The sequence below is a fragment of the Megalops cyprinoides genome, chromosome 22 (assembly GCF_013368585.1).
Source record: "Megalops cyprinoides isolate fMegCyp1 chromosome 22, fMegCyp1.pri, whole genome shotgun sequence".
NCBI classification, from domain to species: Eukaryota; Metazoa; Chordata; class Actinopteri; order Elopiformes; family Megalopidae; genus Megalops; species Megalops cyprinoides.
The window spans coordinates 5,765,609-5,785,889 of NC_050604.1; positions in this window are offsets into that span (position 1 = coordinate 5,765,609).

A 20,281-nucleotide genomic window follows, 5' to 3' on the forward strand; every position below is an offset into this window, starting at 1 on the left:
CATGTCAACCTGCAGCTGCTTTTCCATTTGCATATCATCTGTCCTCTAAGATATAGTTACATGGGATGGAAGACTTGCTTTTGTTTTTCAGGGCTGAATGAAACGCAACTGTCCCATTCTTGTCAATCTACTGCAAACTGAGGCATCCTATGCTGTCTCACCTTTCAGGACTTTAGGTTCAGAGTCTACACATGGATGGGTCTCACACAATGACTATCACAATGATGTAAATTACTTCAGGGGCAACTGGTAGCACAGACTTTTAATTGATTACTTGCATAAAAGAAATTGAACTAAGTGTAGGGGGAAGTTAGTCTTCCTCACATAGGCAATGCCAATTATGTAGGGACAATGCCTACGATTAGAAAGGGGTACCACTTACGTGTAAGGAATATCCTCACATGAGGTACCAATTATGTTGGTGATAATTAAATTAAACACATGGAGGCGCCATACAGATTATGGCGTCTACCATAGTGGTTAAAATAAAATATCAGTCTCAAATTCGTATATCAGTCTCATAAAATATACTAAACTATTAATTTGGAACGTCAATTAATAATTAAATTAATAATCATAATCGAAATGACCACATCAGTAGTTAATCTTAATCAAATCACAATATTATCTATTTAGCTAAGTAAACAAATAACACTGTTGATTCAGCTAAGAGGTGAAGGTCTTAAGAATTCTGATCAGCAGAGGTTGGCGATATTCATTCCACGTGTATTACAACAGACAACCTTGGAAAAAATAATGCATTTATTGAAATATAAAACCAAAGTAGTAATGAAATACGTTTATATAGAATGAGTGGAGCGAGTGTGTATGTATTTACACTTATGTTTAGGTTTGAGTGAATGTCTTGCGCTAATGTGTGAGCGTGTCATAGGGTGTGTTCACAGGATATATTCGGACGATGGATAATCGCGGGGTTATTCTGTGCGGATTAAAAGGAGTTACCGGGGGTTAATAAAACGATACGCATGCAAACACCCTACGTCTCTGTGTGGTATCTTAACTAACGCTGCGCGGTGAATAGTGTGTGACAAATCAGTTAGGAACAACGAAACATGGCTAGTTACGTTACTCGTAATGATCTGAAACACACGGATGTACAACATTCATCAATGTAGCTTTTTTATTGGCGGGGGGTTGGTTATATCTACCTTTATTTTTTTTTTTATTTATTTAACAACAACAACTACAAAAAACAAAGAGCAAAGGGAAGCAACGAAAAAAAAGAGAAAACCTTAGATAGATACAGCACTGTATCTACATAAGGTTTATGCATTATTATAACAATATCTCTCACTGTCAGTGCTCCGCCTCCTTAGCTGTCGAGTTTTTGTTTTTTCCTTTGCCCATGTGCTTTTGTTTTCCCTGTGTTTTGGTCCTGCCCCGCTCCCCGCCCGGTCTCCGCCCGCCTGATTGCCTGTACACCTGCTTCCCATTCCCTCGTCTGCCCTGCCCTATATCTTCCCTGCTTTTCCCTGTCCTGTTGCTAGTTCGTCACAGTGTTTTTCGCCTGTTTCGTCCCCGCGTTTGCTTTATGCTTCTGTCTGCCTGTTTCCCGTTTTTCGACCCTGCTTGTACCCTGACCTCGTTTTTGCCTGCCTCCTTGCCTTGTTCGCTTGATTGTCTGCCTGTCCGGTTCCCCGACCTTGCCTGCTCCGATTTCCCGATCCTCGCTCTGTCCACGGACTGTCTCCCGGTTTTCGACCCTGCTTGTTTTCGGATTAGCGAATTGCCTGACGATTCCATTAAAGACGCACGGAACCCGACGCTCCCGTGGTCCGCGCCTGAGTCCCTGCCTGAGCCCCGACACTCTCACTGTCGCAACACAAGTCTACAGCAGCGTGACATAGTGAGAAAGAGCAGGGCTCATAACCAAGAAGTTGCTGCTTTGATTCCCCATTGGGGCACTCCTGTTGTACCCCTGGACAAAATCACCTCAGTAAATATCCATCTGTATAAATAACATGTAAAACTGTGTCCTACATAAGTCACTCTGGATAGGAGCATCTGCTAAATGACAAGAATGCAATATTTTGGTAATTTTGGTGGCAGAGGAAATTATAGTAGTATATAATGTATTCTTTTTCATATTAATTGTAAGAGCTGTGTGCAGACACCCATGTGCACATAAATACCAGGATATATTTAAATAGGCTATTTGCTGCAATGGTAACAGATGAAACTTGTTGAAAATAACTACCAAAACTCTGAACAGTTTTTTTTTTTTTTTTTTTTTTTAAGTTACATTTTATCTTTCAGCTTGGACCATATTACTGGAATGAGCCATATGCGTTTTTTAAATATCCACCTGCTCAGCAAACTCTGCCAAAAGACATTGCCATTAATCGGTCTTATTCTCCTCCCTCACTTTAATGCTTCAAGTTAGTTCAAGGATTAGTCTAAGGCAGAGAAGAGGGAAGGAACGCTCCCTCATCTGCATGTTCTCCTCTATATGCAGACTTGGCCCTGTCACTGTCAGAGAGGAGATGAAGGTGAGGTAGACCCAAGAGAAAGGCAGGTGAAAAAGATGAATATGAGGGGGATGGGTCTGAATCTCCCATTTTCATTTTCTTCACCACTAGAGACAGGCTCCAGGGAGCCTGGAGATGAGGTCCCTCCTGGGATCAGGAAGAGATGATTTTTTTTTTTTTTTCAAAAACAATAAACACATTTATTGTAGCTCTTTAACTAACAAAATTCATTTTATGAATCAAACATAGAATCCCACAAGGGTGTTGTGAGCTGACAAAGTCATTCTTCTCCACACCCTTGCACAGTTTTCATATCCTGTTGGTCAGTGTTGTGGACTGTTTAAATAAGGATAGACACTGTTAAACTACATACATAGCTTTTGGTTTCAGACAGGCTTTGAGGTGTTGCTAGCAGCAAGTGCTGTTGCTGTGACTAGATGGCTGCTGTGGAGGACAAATAAGAAAGCACGGGCATTCCCTATAAATCAAGCTTTTTTTTTTTTTTTTTTTAATTTAACAACAACAACAACAACTACAAAAAAAGAGCAAAGGGAAGCAACTAAAAAAAAGGAAAAGGAAAAACAAAAAAAAAAAAAAAACAAAACCCATAGTAACATTTAATAAATACATAAATAAAATGAATACATCATTCTTTCTATATATGTATTTACGTATAAAGGTTGAGGAACAAAGCATAACAAGACTGACAAGACGTGATGGGGCAGAACAGACAAGACCAGACAAGCCGGGCTGGTGGGACAAACTGCACACTGTGTTTTCAAGTAGGTTTGCTGGAATGGAAAGAAAAGAGAAAAATCTATAAGAAAGGAAAAAAATATACAAATAAATAAAAATTAAAAAGTATAGTAATCTTAAGGGTCATTTGTGGAGAGAGGAATCAGCGTTGAATGTATTGTAGAAAGGGGGACCAGTTGTCTTCATAGGATTTAATGTTGTTTTTCAAAGATGCGGTAAGTTTTTTCTAGATTTGAATGGTCTATTAGTAGATTGAGCCAGTGAGCTATGGATATCTTGGTTTTGTCTTTCCAGTTCAGTAATATGGTCTTTTTTTGCGATGGTTAGTGATATTAATATGAATGATTTGAGATGTTCCGGTGTATGTAGTGTAGAGACATCGCCAAGTAAAGCTATGATGGGGCATAAAGGGATGCTGAGGCTAAGGATCTCAGATAGCCTGCTCAAGACCTCTGACCAAAAGTTTTGGACGTGTGGGCAGAGCCAGAGAGCATGGAAGTAATCATCTGTTGAGGTTGAACAATATGAACATGTATTACTTTGGCTAAAGCCCATGCGGTAAAGTTTGTGGGTAGTAACGTGTGTTCTATGGAGGATTTTATACTGTATAAGCTGGGTTTTGGAATTACATGTCATAGAGAATGAGTTATTGCATATGCTTTGCCAAAATCTGTTGGTAGGTTGTTTATGTCTGTGGTCCACTTGTCTATAGGGATTGATATAGTGCTGTCTTAAGATGCTAGGAGTTTGTATATTTGGGATAACATTTTTTTAGGTTTGAGTGATTGTAACTTTAAATAGAGGGGGGGGGGGGGGGGGGGCTGTGATTATTAAAATTCCTAGTGTTGATTTTTTTTAATGACTTCTTTTAACTGGATATACTGGAAGTAGCAGTGGTCCGGTATGATATATTTTTTTTTGATTTGGTCGAAGGTCATGAGCAAGCCATCATCGAGTAACTGTCCCAGGCTGGTCACTCCTCTCTCATTCCAGGTTGAGAAGAAAAAGGATTTGTTATTGAATAAAAACATGGGGTTATGCCATAATGGAGTATGGATAGATGCTGAGAGGCTGTAATGGAGAATTTCATTTGACTTCCACCAAGCAGTTAGGGTGGTGCTGATAGTGTTGTTGTTTTTGTAACAAGTGTGAGTTTTTATGGATTTATCTTATGGAGATTTTTGATGGTCAATTCTTGAGCTAAAGTGTTTTCGATATCTAGCCAAGGTGGATTGGTGTTATTTGTCCAGTGGCGGATATACTGTAATTGGTGTGAGAGGAAATAGTAAAAGAAATTTGGGGCCCCGAGTCCTCCGTATTGTTTGAGCTTTTGGAGGGTGGATAGTTTAATTCGTGGTTTTTGGTGTTTCCAGTAAAATCTAGTGACTGCAAAATTGAGAGAGGAGAACCAGCCCAGGGGAGGGGTGACAGGGGTCATGGCAAAGATGTAGTTTATTTTTGGGAGGATGTTCATTTTAACGGTTTACTTTAATTACTTCTGCTTGGGTTTGGGTTAGTTTAGGTAGGGAGACATTCCTGAGAAATCTTTCAGCATCTTTAGGTGAGGAATTCTGGTCTGAAGTGTAAAGATTTGAGTAAAAAGATCTAAAAGAGTATTTAATTATGGAGGGGTTTTGAGTTTTATTTCCGGATGAGTCTATGATTGAGGTAATGATAGATTTCTCTGTTTGTTACTTTAACTGATTTGCTAACAGTTTACCTGTTTTATTTCCAAATTCAAAATGTTGCTGTCGGAGTTTGAGGAGGGTGCCTTCAGTTTTCTTGTTCAATATGTTGTTTAACTCATATTTAGTTTTCAGGAGTTCCTTCATTACTGAATCGGTAGGCACGTGAGAGGCCAGAAGGTCCAATCTCTTCGCCTCTTTTTGCAGGTTGTTTTCTTTTGCAATTTCTTCTTTCTTTTTGTATGTACAGTATGATATAATTTTCCCTCCCAAGACTGTCTTTGCAGTTTCCCATAGTGTACATGCTGTTATTCCAGGAGTGTTATTGATTTCTATAAAGGATGCCCGTTCGTGTTTGAAGTAGTCGTGAAATTCTTTGTCCTTAAGTAATGAGTTATTGAAGCACCATCTGGGAGAAGGGAGGGGCTGATGTTCTGCTAAGAAGATAATACTAATGGGGGCATGATCAGAGATGATAATGCTATGGATGGCTGAGTCATTTATTCTGTGTGTGATAGAGTTGTTAACCAAAAAGTAGTCTATACGGGAGTATGATTTATGGTAAGGTGAATAATATGAGTATTCAGTATTACTGGGGTTATTCAGTCTCCAGATATCCATCGGTCCATAATCTGTCATGTACTGTTTAAGCAAGGATGAGGAGTGGTTGGGTTTATTATTGGAGGTTGATGATGAGCGATCTATGTTTGGGTCCAATACTATATTAAAATCACCGCCTAAGATGATATGTGAGTCAGGAAAATTAGACAGTTCTGAGAATAATGGGTGTAAAAAAGAGGAAGAGTCTGCATTGGGGCCATAGATATTTGCAAGAGTTAGAGTGTCTTTTCCAATAGTACCAGTGATAATGATATAACGTCACTCTGGATCGATCAAAGTTGAGTTGTGAGAAAATGAAATGTTTTTACTGATTAAAATGGAAACGCCTTGTTTTTTGGAACTGTATGTGGAGTGGTATGTCTGGCCAATCCATCTAGCTGTAAGTTTCCGAGACTCTGCCTCTGTAGGAAGAGATGATTTTGAGTTAGGCAAACATAAGCAATTGGCAGAGCAGATGGAGAAGAGAGGGTGGGACACAACAGGAGGAACATGGTTAATGGTGGACACCTTGGTGTGACCTTGAAAGGATATGAGACACTGCAAAAGTTGAGCTTTGATTCTGGAGCATTAGTTCAGGGATTAGTCCAAAGCAGAGCACAGGGAAGCAGGGGTCCCCCACCTGCACATTCTCCTCTATACCCAGACTTGACCCAACTACCTAACTACCTTCCTTTCCATATATCACAGAGAAAAAAATATCTGTGGGGCTGCCAAGTCCTCCCATACTTTTAATTAATGATCACAACCTGTTTTCTGTGCATTGCTAATCAGTTTAACACAACTGAAGGCAAAACACCTTAATTTTTTTGAGTGCTGTTGATATAACATATATAACAACATAAAAGACCCTGTACCTTGAGATTTATAATAACTCTTTTAACAAACATGACTAGCTACAGCCGAGTGACCACAGCCTATTTGTGGCATTTTCTGGGCTGTGATTCTCTTTGAAAGCCTTGCATTTTTTTCCCACAGACGCAGATGCAAGAAATTCTAATAATTTGTCAAAAACTTACATTTTAAGCTGAAAAACAGGTAACTAAAATGATTCTTTCATAAATCTTGTTAAGCTGCTAATTATAAACTGAGCTACATAAACATAAGCTACCCTGACAGCTAGCTAGTAATCAGCAACACAACATTGATGTGGGCAAGAGGACTCAGAAGGAATGCAGAAATGTGAATTTGGCAGCTAAGTCACTAATAAACATATAGCCTTCAAAATTTCAAAGAATTTCTTTTGAATTAAAGCTACAAAGCTATCTTGGGATAACAGGCATGTCATCTGCCAAGTTACAGGTTGTCTGGCCCTACCCTACATCTGTACAGCACTGAGAATTAGGAAATTCTAGGGGCTTCTTACGCACATAGCCACAACCCTGAAATCTAACACATTACTAGATTAATGTCTGTGCCTTCTAATTTCATTTAAACATATTTTAATAGAATCGCATATGGCCGCACAATTAATGGCCAGTTTTTTCACTTTCCTTTAAAAATAATAAGGCATTAGATAGTATTGAAAGGGGTTGGCCTTGCAACTATTGAGTTTGTGCCATGTTAATTGTCTTCATAAACATTGTCATTGTTCTCATGGGTAAATATATATAAATATTTTATACAATAGAACCAGTCCCCTTTCAATAAAGACACACAAAACAAACTTCATACTAGCTAACCAAAAAGCACAGTTCTCCGCTGTTACACCACATGAGTCCATATGCATAATATCTTCAGAACCCATAAGATATAGTAGTAAATTAAGTGACATCTCCATACAAAAGCTTTCAGGGTATGAAAATTCCAAGTTTCTCAAAGGCCTGAGTGCTTATTCTCTATAACTCAGTGGTAACACTTCAAAATAGGTCTACCATTTAAATTACTGACATAAAAAGAAGCCAAGTTGCACTAAATTTCTGCAACATTATCTCACAAACTGGAAACACACTATTCCAAACAGATTAAATGTAGTATGTCCTTGAAATAAGACAGAGGTGTTCATCAGAGAGTTAGAGTGATATCAGTGATAGTTTACATAATATAAATATTTGTTAATGACACCAAGATGTAGCACCACAGTAGTAGCACACGAGGAAGAGAAATACAAAGGTATTAGAGCTGTTTGTAAATTACATCAAAGTGAGTAAATTAATACAATTTTAAACCACAGTTTAGACTGGATTTTCTTGGAAAATGAAAATTTGTGAAATGGAGAATTTCACTTCACCAAGTTCAATTTCTTTGATACAATTTTATATGATTTTTATAAGTGTTTCAGCTAAAAGTTCAGAAAGTTTAATGACAGGATAGGAATATTTTTTTTTTTTTGAAAAATCACTTCCTCCTCAGAGCTACAACTCTGCCTAAAGACACACACAAACCTAAACAGGGTTGACTCTTTGATCATGAGTTTCCTACCTTACAGCAAATGCTGAAAATGAACCTCTGAGAAACTTCTTCAGCTCACAACTAAAGCCCTGCATGTAGGGGCTTCTATTTATGTGTTACCAGATGGTTTCACTCTCCCATTCACCAAGTTGGCAAACTTGTGGTTTTTCACATGAAAACTCCCCAATGTTTTATCTGTAAACGGAAACCAAACACCTCCTCCACCCATTGTGCAGAGATAAGAACATTTTTTAAATGCTTTCACAGTAAGGCTAGTTTTGCTAATTATTTTAATGGTCAAAAGCTCTTCAGTTTAACAAACAGCTGTTTTAATTGATGAATTTGTGCTCACTCACAAAAGTGTATTTTGAAGAAGGGTTCATTTTATGAATATGGCAACATTTCAACCCTGCAAAGGCTCTAGTACTCATAGCGATGCTGAACTGGCTGAGGGGAACATTGTTGTTATATGGGAGGATGTATGGCTTAAGGTAAACATGAATGATTATACTGTAAAAATGAGTTGTGTCACAAGCTGTGAGCTATCCCATGACACCCCTTGTCCACCACAGGAAACTCCACCCACCAAACCATCACAGACAAGATAAATAGGTGTAATAATACCAGAATCTTTACTGACAATTCATAAAATATTATACTGTATCACATGGGCTACTGCGATTTATACTATTTAACTATTTAGCTGTCCCACACCAGTGTTAATTTTGGCAGCTGATTCTGATTTAGTCTTAGTCTTTTGGCTAAAATGCACACTAGTTTTTGTCACATTTTAGTTTTTTAAATTATTATTAGTTTTGTTATAGTAAACCTGCACAGTTGTAGCCAAACTACCACCACCTCACTAGTTGAAATAACCATTTGCCTAACTTCCATTGATGCGCTGAGATCCATTCAAATAACGTCATGGAAGTCTTTTCCTCGCATTGACAAGACGTGCCCTGAGCAGCTTGAAATTCATTAAAGTGGTACAGCACTCATGTAAACAAATTGTGTTCATTTTTATTTACCTGAAGGAATATAGATCAATATGATATATTTAGCTCAGGCTCTGTGCTTGTCTGAGCTTTTCGCTCCTGCCTGATTCGTAGGCTACTGTTAGGATGACAAAAAGGTTGAATAAGTTGTGCAGTTTGTAATTATATAAGTCACAAAGGCTGGAAATACCAGAAAAATACAAAAAAACAACTATTTGATGTACATGACATACTGTTCTCTCTGAGGCCTGAAGTGTGGGGTCAAAGAAGGATGGTGAAATGCATCATGGAAGCAAACACCATTGATTAATAAATGTGTGCTAGTGAAAGCTTATACACTACATTTTAATGGTTAATTAGATGAATATGAATACCATTTCCAGCATTTGTCATGATTGTTGAAATATCCATAAAAAATTAGATTATTTCAATATCCCAGTCACCATGGTCTGCTCTAGAAAAAGATTGTTATTGTTAAATAAAATTGTTGTCATCACAAGATTTATTTTTACTTCTGTTGAAGAATTTACATTGGATTAAAGATCACACATCATGCGTCAGATTTGGCTTTTGAAGTGCCGGGCGCCTCAAAGGGGTTAAATGCATGGCTGTACCAGGATGTTCATGGTTGTCTTAACCCTTTCGCGCGTATGGTCATACCAGTGTGATTAGACCTTTTGCGCGTCAAACCGAACACTAGTTTGGAAAAATTCTAGCTAAAATTAGCTTTGAAGAAACAGTGATTGTATTGTATAGCAAACACGGTGATGAGAACTATGAGGACCTTAATAAATCTAATGAAAACATAACAAACCATGTGGGCGGAGTTGTGGATAGCACATAAATAAGTAAATAAATAATTGTATGTGGTGTGTGGATTGTGTGTGTAGATTGTGTTTCATAGACAATCTGGCAACTTGGGAAATGTCAGACAGACCTACAAAACTTATGGATCCGTGTATGACGAGTATTTGTAATAAAGCTAATTATTCAAAATTGCCTTGCAAATTATGGGAGCTTCCCGGCAGAAACAACAAAAAGGAGGGCGCTAGGAGATAGCTTTTGATGACAACTTTTGAATCATTGCAATGAAAAGCAAATGCATTATTTTGTGTTTATTATTCATACAGTGGGATGTAATGTCAGCCCTATGTTGGAAAAAATGCATAAATTTGCTGTGATTTCAAAACCGGATTACTCTACAGCGCTTTGTCGCAAGGAAAAACAACTAGTAGGCCTATCATCGGCAATGGCAAGTTCTGCTGTTTATTTTGATATGCGGTACGTCCTTCCGGTAATGTCAACAATCCCTACATGCCCTGCTTCCTGTACAGCTGCAGTTTCACTCCCCCTCCCATTGCAGTTTCCTCTAATTGTGCTGAAAACTGCTCTTGCCAGTTTGTGTTTTGTTTCCATTCTGAGAGAGGAAATGGCTTTTTAGCCACTGCATCTTTGCCTCCAACTTTACAATGCAAGGTTTATACTATAATATCACTGTGTAAAGCAGCAGATAGTCTCTGCTCAAAAACAGGAGGGTTACTCTCATACTCCCTCTTCCACCAATCTCTAAAAAAAGATTTGGACCCAAAGTCATCCAATGGGCAACATCATCATATAGCACAGTGTAAGATGTTTGGGTGATGTGTAGTAGTCTTCAGTTTAGTTTTTGTTTTGCAACCAAGGATAGTGCATGCGGTCCTCCTGAAAGATGCATGTTGATGCATGAGTTGTGGACTAGAGGAGCTGAAAAACCTATCTGACAATTTATAGTGAAGGGAAATGAAATGATCTAATACCATGCAACAAAGAATAAATCAGATTCATGTGTCCCTGTCAAGGCAAGACACCACACTACAGACAGGCTGCTAAAGCTGTAAGATGTGGACATTTCAACAGGATACCAATGCAAAAAGGCTTAAAATTCATGAATTCAAGAGAACTATCCTTAATTGGAAGCTCATTTCCACAGTTCATTTGTTGTGAATGACTGAATGACAGAATAAACTCCCAGAAATTTTATGAAGCATTCACAAACAACATGAATGGTGAAAAAAGTTCAAATGTCACCTTTTAACCAAGTCAATGTTTTTCAACCAACTGAATGACCAACAACATTATTCATGACTCTGTGGAGAAGATGATGCCAGAGAGCTTGTTACCTTTTTAATGAATTTCTTTTTTTTCTGGTTGGATACAGATTTTTGGATCATTCAGAAATCCCTGTGGAAGAGGGACTACAAGAAGCTGATACACTTGCAGTTAGTAGTGCAGATGGGAAAGGGTTTCTCTGAGATGAGCAATATGATATCACCATTATTCACACAACTGAAAAGTGAACATGTGACGCAACCTATACATCAAAATGTTTCGATTTATAAAACATTTTTTCAGTTTCTGATTGTTCAATGTCCCCCAGTTAAAGGTAGGGTGGTGGGGCTCAGAAAACTTAAAATAAAAATAAAGAGAGAGAGAGAGAGAGAGAGAGAGGGAGAGAGGGAGAGAGAGAGAGATGAAAAGTACAGTATGAGGATGTGGAAATGTATTTTATAATTAATTATATGCGAATATTAAATAAATGTGATGCTTTGAAGGCACAAAAATTGCATTTCCAATGAATATTAGGTTAGAAAATTTGACCGATTTGACGTGATTTCCACGCCGACTTCCGGTCTACTATCCAAATACAGATACACAGAGAGATAATTTTGTTGGTTGAACAGATACAGATACAGATAATGACGTCTCTGTACACCTCTATTAGATACTTGTGTCCAACAGGAAAACCTCACTCCTCAAATGTTGGATTTCATGTGGGATATATGCATATTGCCATATTTTTCCTTCTCTTTCTCTGTGAGGCAGACTTCTGCTTCTTTGATGACTTGTTGAAGAACCGTTTGTTTTTCCAGGAAAGCATTCAATGCATGTTCAGCCTGTAATACAGGATTTGTTTGATGAAGTCAGGCTGATATTCCTACTGTTTTGCTGAAAGTGACACTGAAAGTAAGGAAAATGACACATGAAACAACATCACATATAGAAAACATTCCAAAATTAAGATCAGTTATTTAAAACTGTGCTTCCACTCTGTCTGTCCTCATGAAAAAATCTGGCATTGTTTCACAAAATGTGTGCAGTTATCCCATGCTGGGATTTATTGTAAATCCAATGGCATAAAAGTTTCCAGGACTGTTTAAGCTTTCACTTTCTTAATGGCTCCTACATCTTTCCCATCTTGACTCAAAACTAAACTGAGGAAGTCTTTTGTGGGGGAAAGTGATGTGGGTAATGTGAATATGTCATGCTACCTAGCTGATTATCTTGTTGTATTGTAAAGAGCCTAACAGATAAACCATTTTGCACGGTGAGGGATACATGATCTCTGAACATATATTATGTTGTATGTCATATATTATGACCTTATGACTTCAAGTGTTATACTTTTCTCATAGAAGAATGTTTTATGTCCTGGAGATTTTTCAGATTGACATTTTAAATATAGCGAAATTAAGGAGGCACCTTTTACCGGGTGTATCTTTGTAATTCTGAACGATGGCATGCAGTTGGATCTCATAGTACATGGCCTGACAACTGCCAAGGTTATTTTTTATAGAACAGTAACATTAACCTCTACAACACAAAATAAAATGTCAGTAAATGAAAAATGGTCTCTTCCAGCAAGTATGCTTTTTTTTGCTATGGACCTGTGAAGTGGGAAAATACAGAGGGGTGCAAGTGCAATCCACGGAGGTGCACAAATTTCTATGTATACATCAGGATATAAGGAGATGTCTGGGGGTGCAATGCGCCCCTAAGCATCCCCATAGCGCTGGACCTGGAATTGGGTCTTACAATGTGTTTAATCAGATATCAGTAAACGACAGAGTTGTATATATAAGGAAGACACAATCTCCACCTACTGACAGCTGCTGTTATATTCAAATGGGGTTTTTTGGCTGATCCTGTTCACAAGAGCAAATTTAATGCTTTATTGAAACCACTTTTTATCGATAGTGTAATATAATATAGTTATTTATTGTTTTGTCTTGATTTTATATGAGTATCAATGGCAAAATTTATATATTGGTTGCAGTGTGGAACCACTCTTATCTGGCTTCTGAGCATACTTTTGCCAGGCAAGTATCAACTGATGCTTTATCACATTACCAAGCAATGCAATGCCCCTCTCACTTGGTTTTATATGTGTATGACCTAGACAATCTATAATGTCAGCTTCTTATACATAACAGAGCAAATACATTTGCTTTTGAAGGGGCATTCAAGTAAACACATTTTTTCCAATAAGGAAAAAATATTTAGTCTCATATAAAAAGACATATCAAATTCCTCATGTCATAGTCACAGCTCTCCCTTTTCCATTACACAAATTAGTTCTGAACAAACTGATATATGGCATGTGTTCATAGCTATTATAGAACCTGATTAATCTGTCTAAAAGTGAGGGGAGTACAAAATGTCCAAAAAAATACAGCAGGGTACATAGGGTTAAAGTGGTACCTTGATCCCTTTGCCAGGTGCATCTTTGTACTTCTGAATGGTGGTGTCCAGTTGGCTCTTCATACCCTCCTGATTCCATGAACTCTGGAATCATTCTGTCTGACAGCTGTTATAGTAGATCTGTGCAATGTTTCTCAGAGAGATCTGCATTTTCCTTACACTTTCGCTTATACTACTCATTTATAAGCCTCTCTTAACACAGAGAAACAGCAGCAATGCTTGTGTTGGTGGTGTTTTCTTAGCATTGCAGAAAATGTAATATTTGTGCAGGAGAGCTGAAAGCTGAAAACTCATCTTTTAAAGCTGTATCTCTAGTCTACCTTCCACTCTATCTATCTCTATCCTATCTATCCCTATTTTCTATAAAAAAGCACTACACTAGTTTAGCACTTAACTCAGTATCTTACTGACCTTGTGTAATACTTCTCGATAACTACTCTTAGCATAGTGATGCACGTATTTGTCTCCTAATGATGTAATGTAATGTAACACAGGATTCTTATTAAGCATTCAAAACATTAGTAAAATGTTTTGCAATGGCAATGCTAAATTGAAATGTTTAACATTCACACAGTGTGCATGACACATTCTTGTGAAATAGTTCATGCTTTCATTTATTTCTCTCTGATGCACCACTTGTTGTCCCATGAGCTGCCTGTAGAGGGCGAATGCCTCCTTTGTTGCAGAGGAGCTCTCAGTGTAAGATAGGGTTATTAATGCATTCTCATATGAACAGGGTGGGCTTTTTTTTTAGGTGGGCTGCTTCCAAAATGAAAACACAATTTATCATCTCAGATTCCAAATTTAAAATACATTAAAGATTTTTTTCCAGCTGGTGTACACAGTATTATACATTACGACATATCAAAAGAAACATTCAAAACCTTTCAAAAATTTAGAAAAAAAATAGAACAAAAACTTTTGAGATTTAAAAAGTTGTAATTTAATGTAAGTTGTACAAAGTACCCTTTGTAATTATGCTCAGGTGCAAGATATTGTCTTATAAACTCATCTAATTTGATGGTCTCCACCTGTGTAAGAAATTAATGGATTATCTGTTTTGAATTACTTCATGAACATAAATACCGTCCTTCTCTATAAGGTCAAAGAAAAGAGCATTTAAAACAAGTGAGGGATATAAAATCTGGGGAAGGATATAAGAACATTTCAAAGGCACTGAACATACCTTGGATCTCAGTGCGCTCCATCATACAGAAGTGGAAGAAATATGGAACTATAGCCATACTGCCTAAAGCAGGTAGCCCCCCTAAAAGGTTAGTTGCCAAACAAGAATTGCACTTGTCAGAGAGGATACTGTGATGCCAACTGTCACTCCAACTGAGCTACAGACGTCAGTGACTGCAACTGAAAATGATGTCCATGTCCAGGAGGGGAGGTCAGCGGAGCATGGGCCGTCCTTGTATGAATTGTTTTTATTTAAAGTCATTGTACCTGTACTCCTGGTGTCTTGGTTGTCTGTGGCGGGTGGATCTATTTGGGGGAACCTGTGCTGGGTAGTGGGGCCACCATTGGCATTGTCAAACACTTATACATTTTTGAAATTTCATTTCTTGATTTTTTTTTCTCCTCCTTCCTGAGTATGACACTGAGCCAACAACTCGACAGTGGTTTGTAATTAAGCAATTTGTTAGAATTCTGAAAATGTATTGCAGTTGCATTTGTAATGGGTGTGAAATGGGTCTGTTTGCAAGCGAATTAAACCCTAATGGCCAGCGTCATTACCAATTAAGCTAAAGGCAAATTGCCCCTAGTTTATTGGCAAAAACACTAGCTAATCAAGTCTCAGGTAGGGACGTTACTGCTGAAACCGCTCTGCCACCTGCTACCCTTCTGACTTTACTCAGGAGTGTAATGTAATGTAGTGACTCACTCTTTAGTTTTGTGGAGATTTGAAAATATTGTTCCCTCATCCTAATATAAAATTAAAAACTTTATTTCTGTTTTCTCTGTGACTAGAATTAGTGGAAAGAGATACACATGTAACAAGGTTTATTGAATTAAATAATCCTGAGCCCAGATTGCATCATCAGGTTTTTGCAGTTCTAACTTATGCTAATATCTCACACTAAAGAGGATCAAGATTCATTGTAATCTCTAGCTAATTGTCATCCATCAAATAAAAATGACAATATATTTTTCATATAAACTGCATGTTGTGCCATTTTTATGCTAGGCTTATCTCATTATGACAACCTCTGCACTCGCACAGTTGCGATGAAGAGGGATGAATGCAATGCTGATATACTCTCTGCTGCTGACAGGTATATTTTCACACTATCATGCATTATTATCAATTAGCAGGTGTTCTTTTCTAGAGAGACTTCCAAAGTGCTGGAACAAGCTGCATGTTGCAAAGCAGCATGGAAAGGCATACAAAGAGGACACATATATGAATACATATATGAATATATGATCATATATGAATACGTTGGTGCCAAACACAATACTGAGATCACATGTGTGTACCTGGTTCATTGTGTAAGTGCAATATAACAAACATAACAGAAGGACTACACCTTTCCAGGACAACAAACAGTGCAGACAGAATATGGATAAAATGGAGGAAGTTGGATCTGTTCAGAGGCATCCTAGCTAGATGGAGGAATGCTAAAGTCTTTTAGTGGAAAAAGAGGATGATAAACTCCACTTTAGTTAGTGGAAAGAAGCCACCATAAGTCCAATTACAGAATTGTTAGTTTGACTTCCCCAGGAGACATCTAGAATTTTAAATGTGGAATATGATTATATCATGAGTTTATTTCATCAATGTATTGCATATTAAAATTATGATGCATCAACATTTAGCTCAACAAGCAGCTAGAGAGCCCTGTGGTCTCTTATGCAGCAAGTGTCTAAGAACAGAGCAACTGGGCACTGCAACAGCGAGTTGTATTTCATATTTACTGACATTGTTAGCACTGTTTAAGTATTTGTTGACTGTAATGGTCTATCAATACTGTAAAACTCATTGTTTTTGCTCCAGACCTGTAAATGTTGATAGGTTATACACTATTGGAAAGTAGACACTGATAATGAGCAATGTTCCTAAATGCTGTTGGTTCAAGAATCAGAGAAAGCCAAGTTGGTCATATCGTGTTTCATAGTGAAACTAGTCAACTACTACTGAATTCCCCTAACGGATGTTTTTTCATTTCAAATTATCTTCAGTGTCAGTCTTCAGTGTCAAGAAAACATAAAATCAATGGTACAGTCATTCTGAAATGACATGTAATAAATCCTAAAGATTAGAAAAGATTTGTAACTCACCGGAGTTCTTTCTGGTGAAGATTCTCACATTTGGACTGGAGGTATCACCTTTGGACAATCCACTTTAAGAAAACGTAACTATAATTTAATTTATGATATCATGTGTATAAACATCTAACAAGGCAAGCACATAAAATGATGTGAGAATGTATATTTTCCCAAATTGGAGTATTTATTTCTGTGTTACTATACAATCATATTTGCACTTTATCTATCATTATCTAATGACTCGTTACAGAAATGTATTTCTGTCCCATCAAATCACATTTAAACATACAGAACTTGCAGAATTTTATGAGACCATAGAGTAAATTCCCAAACCTGCACCATGGGCACTCTCTCTTCAGCTTTCATCTTCTGCTTCTCCTTAATTGTCCTCCTGCATAACATTATTGCAAATACTCCTGTTCCCCTAGTCACAGTCCACACCATTGCTTTCTCTCCATATTTAGCTGATAATGTGTGAATTGCCGCCAATTTCTGTTCTTATTGATGAATAAATGGCTGCAATCTTGGTTGTGCATGAAAGATAGCTGAGTAGCTGATCAAAATCTTTACCAAAAGATATGTCAGCCTTAATTTAGCAATATAATCTTAATGAGTAGCAGATCATTTCATGCATTACAAGCTTTTTTTAATACCCTTTGCCAGAGCTGTTAAGTGGTTTAAATTTAACACTTAGCTGGATATTTACTGAAGCAATTTAGGGTAATGACATTGCTCAAGGGTGCAACAGCACTGCTCCACCTGGGAATTGAATCTGCAGTCTATAGGTAATAAGACCAGTTCTCCTGCTGTGCCACCTCTATATACTATATAGCTGCATGTCAACTCACAACAGGTACCAAGGTAGACATGCAGTGTGGTTGGTGGCCTGTTGCCTGCATGCATATGTCACCATGACCAACACGGCTAACAAAATTATCCTTTGCCAGCATACTCCCCCATCATTTACATTTACACTATATTTAGTCATTTAGCAGACACCCTTATCCAGAGTGACTTAATGTGCATACAAAAAAGTTAGGTTGAGAGTACAGATACTATATCATAAGTGCTACAAAAAAGTTGTGCTCATTACATAACATGCCACATTTTGTTAAGTGCCAGAATATCCGTAATTGGAAGTTCAATTAGTATATTGAAAATAATTGAAGTATATTGAAAATGACCAAAATGAAATGTAATAATATATATTACCTATTTTGTTACATTGTAATATTATTAATGCTTTTAATCAATACATTGTAAATGTAGTTGCAATATTTTGAGGAGCTGAACAACATATTTCTCAATTTATCACAATATATTTGGGCAGTCAGAGACGAGAAGAGAAGTAACTAAGAAGATGGAGAGACCCTTTAGGTAAGGGCCAAGCAAAAATTAAAATCCATGTCAAAAGACTAGACAGCTTTTACCCCATTCACAGGAAGGGTGCTAGCAAGTAATGTAACGACTCAGGTAAGGACTCAGTCGCAGACCACGGGAGCTTCAGGTTCCAAGCGGGTTTATTGAGAACGCAAAAACACAGGCGAAATCAAAAACGGGCAGGGTCGATACCAGGAAGGCAGTCCGAGGGCAGAATCAGGGGCAGAGAACAGGAACAGGCAGGGTCAGGAACCAGGTAGGCAGGCGATCAGGCAACAGGACAAGGTGGCAGTCGATGTGCAGGCAGAGTCAAAATAATAATAATATATTCAATAATAATATGCAGAATAGAAAACCGGCGGGGACAAAACAGGCAAAGATACACTGAGACGAACTGGCAAACAAGACAGGAACAAGCAGGGTAGAAATAGGGCTGGGCTGATGAGAGAACTGGAAACAGGTGTGCGGGCAGGCAGGTGGAACTGATCAGGAGGGCGGAGACAGGGCGGAGAGCGGGGCAGGGCTGGAACAAAAGGAGAAACAAACAAAAGCACATGGACAGGGAAAAAAAACAAAAACACCACAGCTAGGTAGGTAGAGTACTGACAAGTAAGATGTGACTGACAGCTTCTGGACCCATTCGCAATGGAGGGAATATACTGGGCTTCCAGTGGCAGGGTATCTTTCACACTAAGTGAGCAAAGCAGCTTCTAAAACAAGGAAGTTTTTAACAAACAAATTATTTTTAACAAATGTTGATGGCTAGAGTTAACTTGCCATTGTAAAAAAATTATACCCAAATGTATAGCTACCTAATTATGTACTTAACTAAGATAACAATCAGAATTTCCCACCAAAAAACATAATGGATATATTATAACTTGAAATCAAACCTGGTGTAGTCTGAGCTAACCAGTGTAGTTAATTATACTAATTGTAGAAAAGGGCCACATGTTTCTGACTTTGTCTTTGTCTTGTTTGCGCACCCCCCCCCCCATCTCTCACAGGCACTTGTTTACAACCCAGTTGAAACCTGCCCAAACCGGTCCTGCTGCTCCCCTTATCAGCAGGACCCCCACAGGTAACCCGAGGCACAGGCGCACCCCCAAGGACAGCCCCCAGGTCACCATTTGCCCTCTAAACTGTCTGTATCCTTTGGCCATCAATGAGAACCTCAACAGGGCCAAGGATGCGGGACAATATAAAGTAGCGGTGACCTCCCCCACCTCAGTACCAGACCAATACCCGTGGGGTGAAGAACTGGGGAGACCGAGCCCTTGGGGATCAAGCATTGTGTTCTTATTGTGTGCGTTTGTGCCAAAATAAGTAGTATGCCTAAGTTCAACTGGTTGTAATACAAATGTCTGTAGAGAGAGAAGGGAGTGTGTGCATGTCAATTAAGATAGTGTTTGTCCGTTATGTGTACATGTTCTCATACCCATTAATGCAGCTGAAACGTGTATGTTAAATACAATGTATCGCTAGCGATCCCAGTGCAACATACTTTGCAATACTGCTAGAATGCCTACTTGTACATATTGTGCATAGATGGTACATGTATATTTTATAAATGCTATAATTACATTATCATATGGAATTGTATATTGCACATTCAAATATGAACCATCAGTCCTGATTTATTCTTCCTGCTTACTCCTTGCAGGAAACCACACACACCCACACAACACATGCAACCCACACACACATTCAAACAACACACACATACATCCACACACACACTTCCGCACATTCCAAAATCCCCAATAAACATCTGAACCCAGAACCTGACTCCTGTGTCCTGACCAACACCCCATTGTGACAGCAATTTAGCCTGAACCTAGTTACAGGTGAAACTGCCCCCTCAATTGCACTAATAATGTCTGTACATTGTAACTTAACAATTAATTATCCTATTGTGGGCATTATGCATTCATATGCAACATATGCAAGTGGCTTGAGTCAATTGAGAGCGACTCTCACTTTGATCTGATGAACGAGTATGAAAACGTCTAATGTCCATAAAAACATGCATTGATATATTATTTTTTAAATGATGTCCTCAAAATGCATCCCATTGACAAGCACTCAAAAAAGGTTCCTTTGGTTTTTACCTTACAAGACATGCTTGAGAGAACAAATAGTTTGCGCATGACTAACTTAGTGTTTTTTTCAT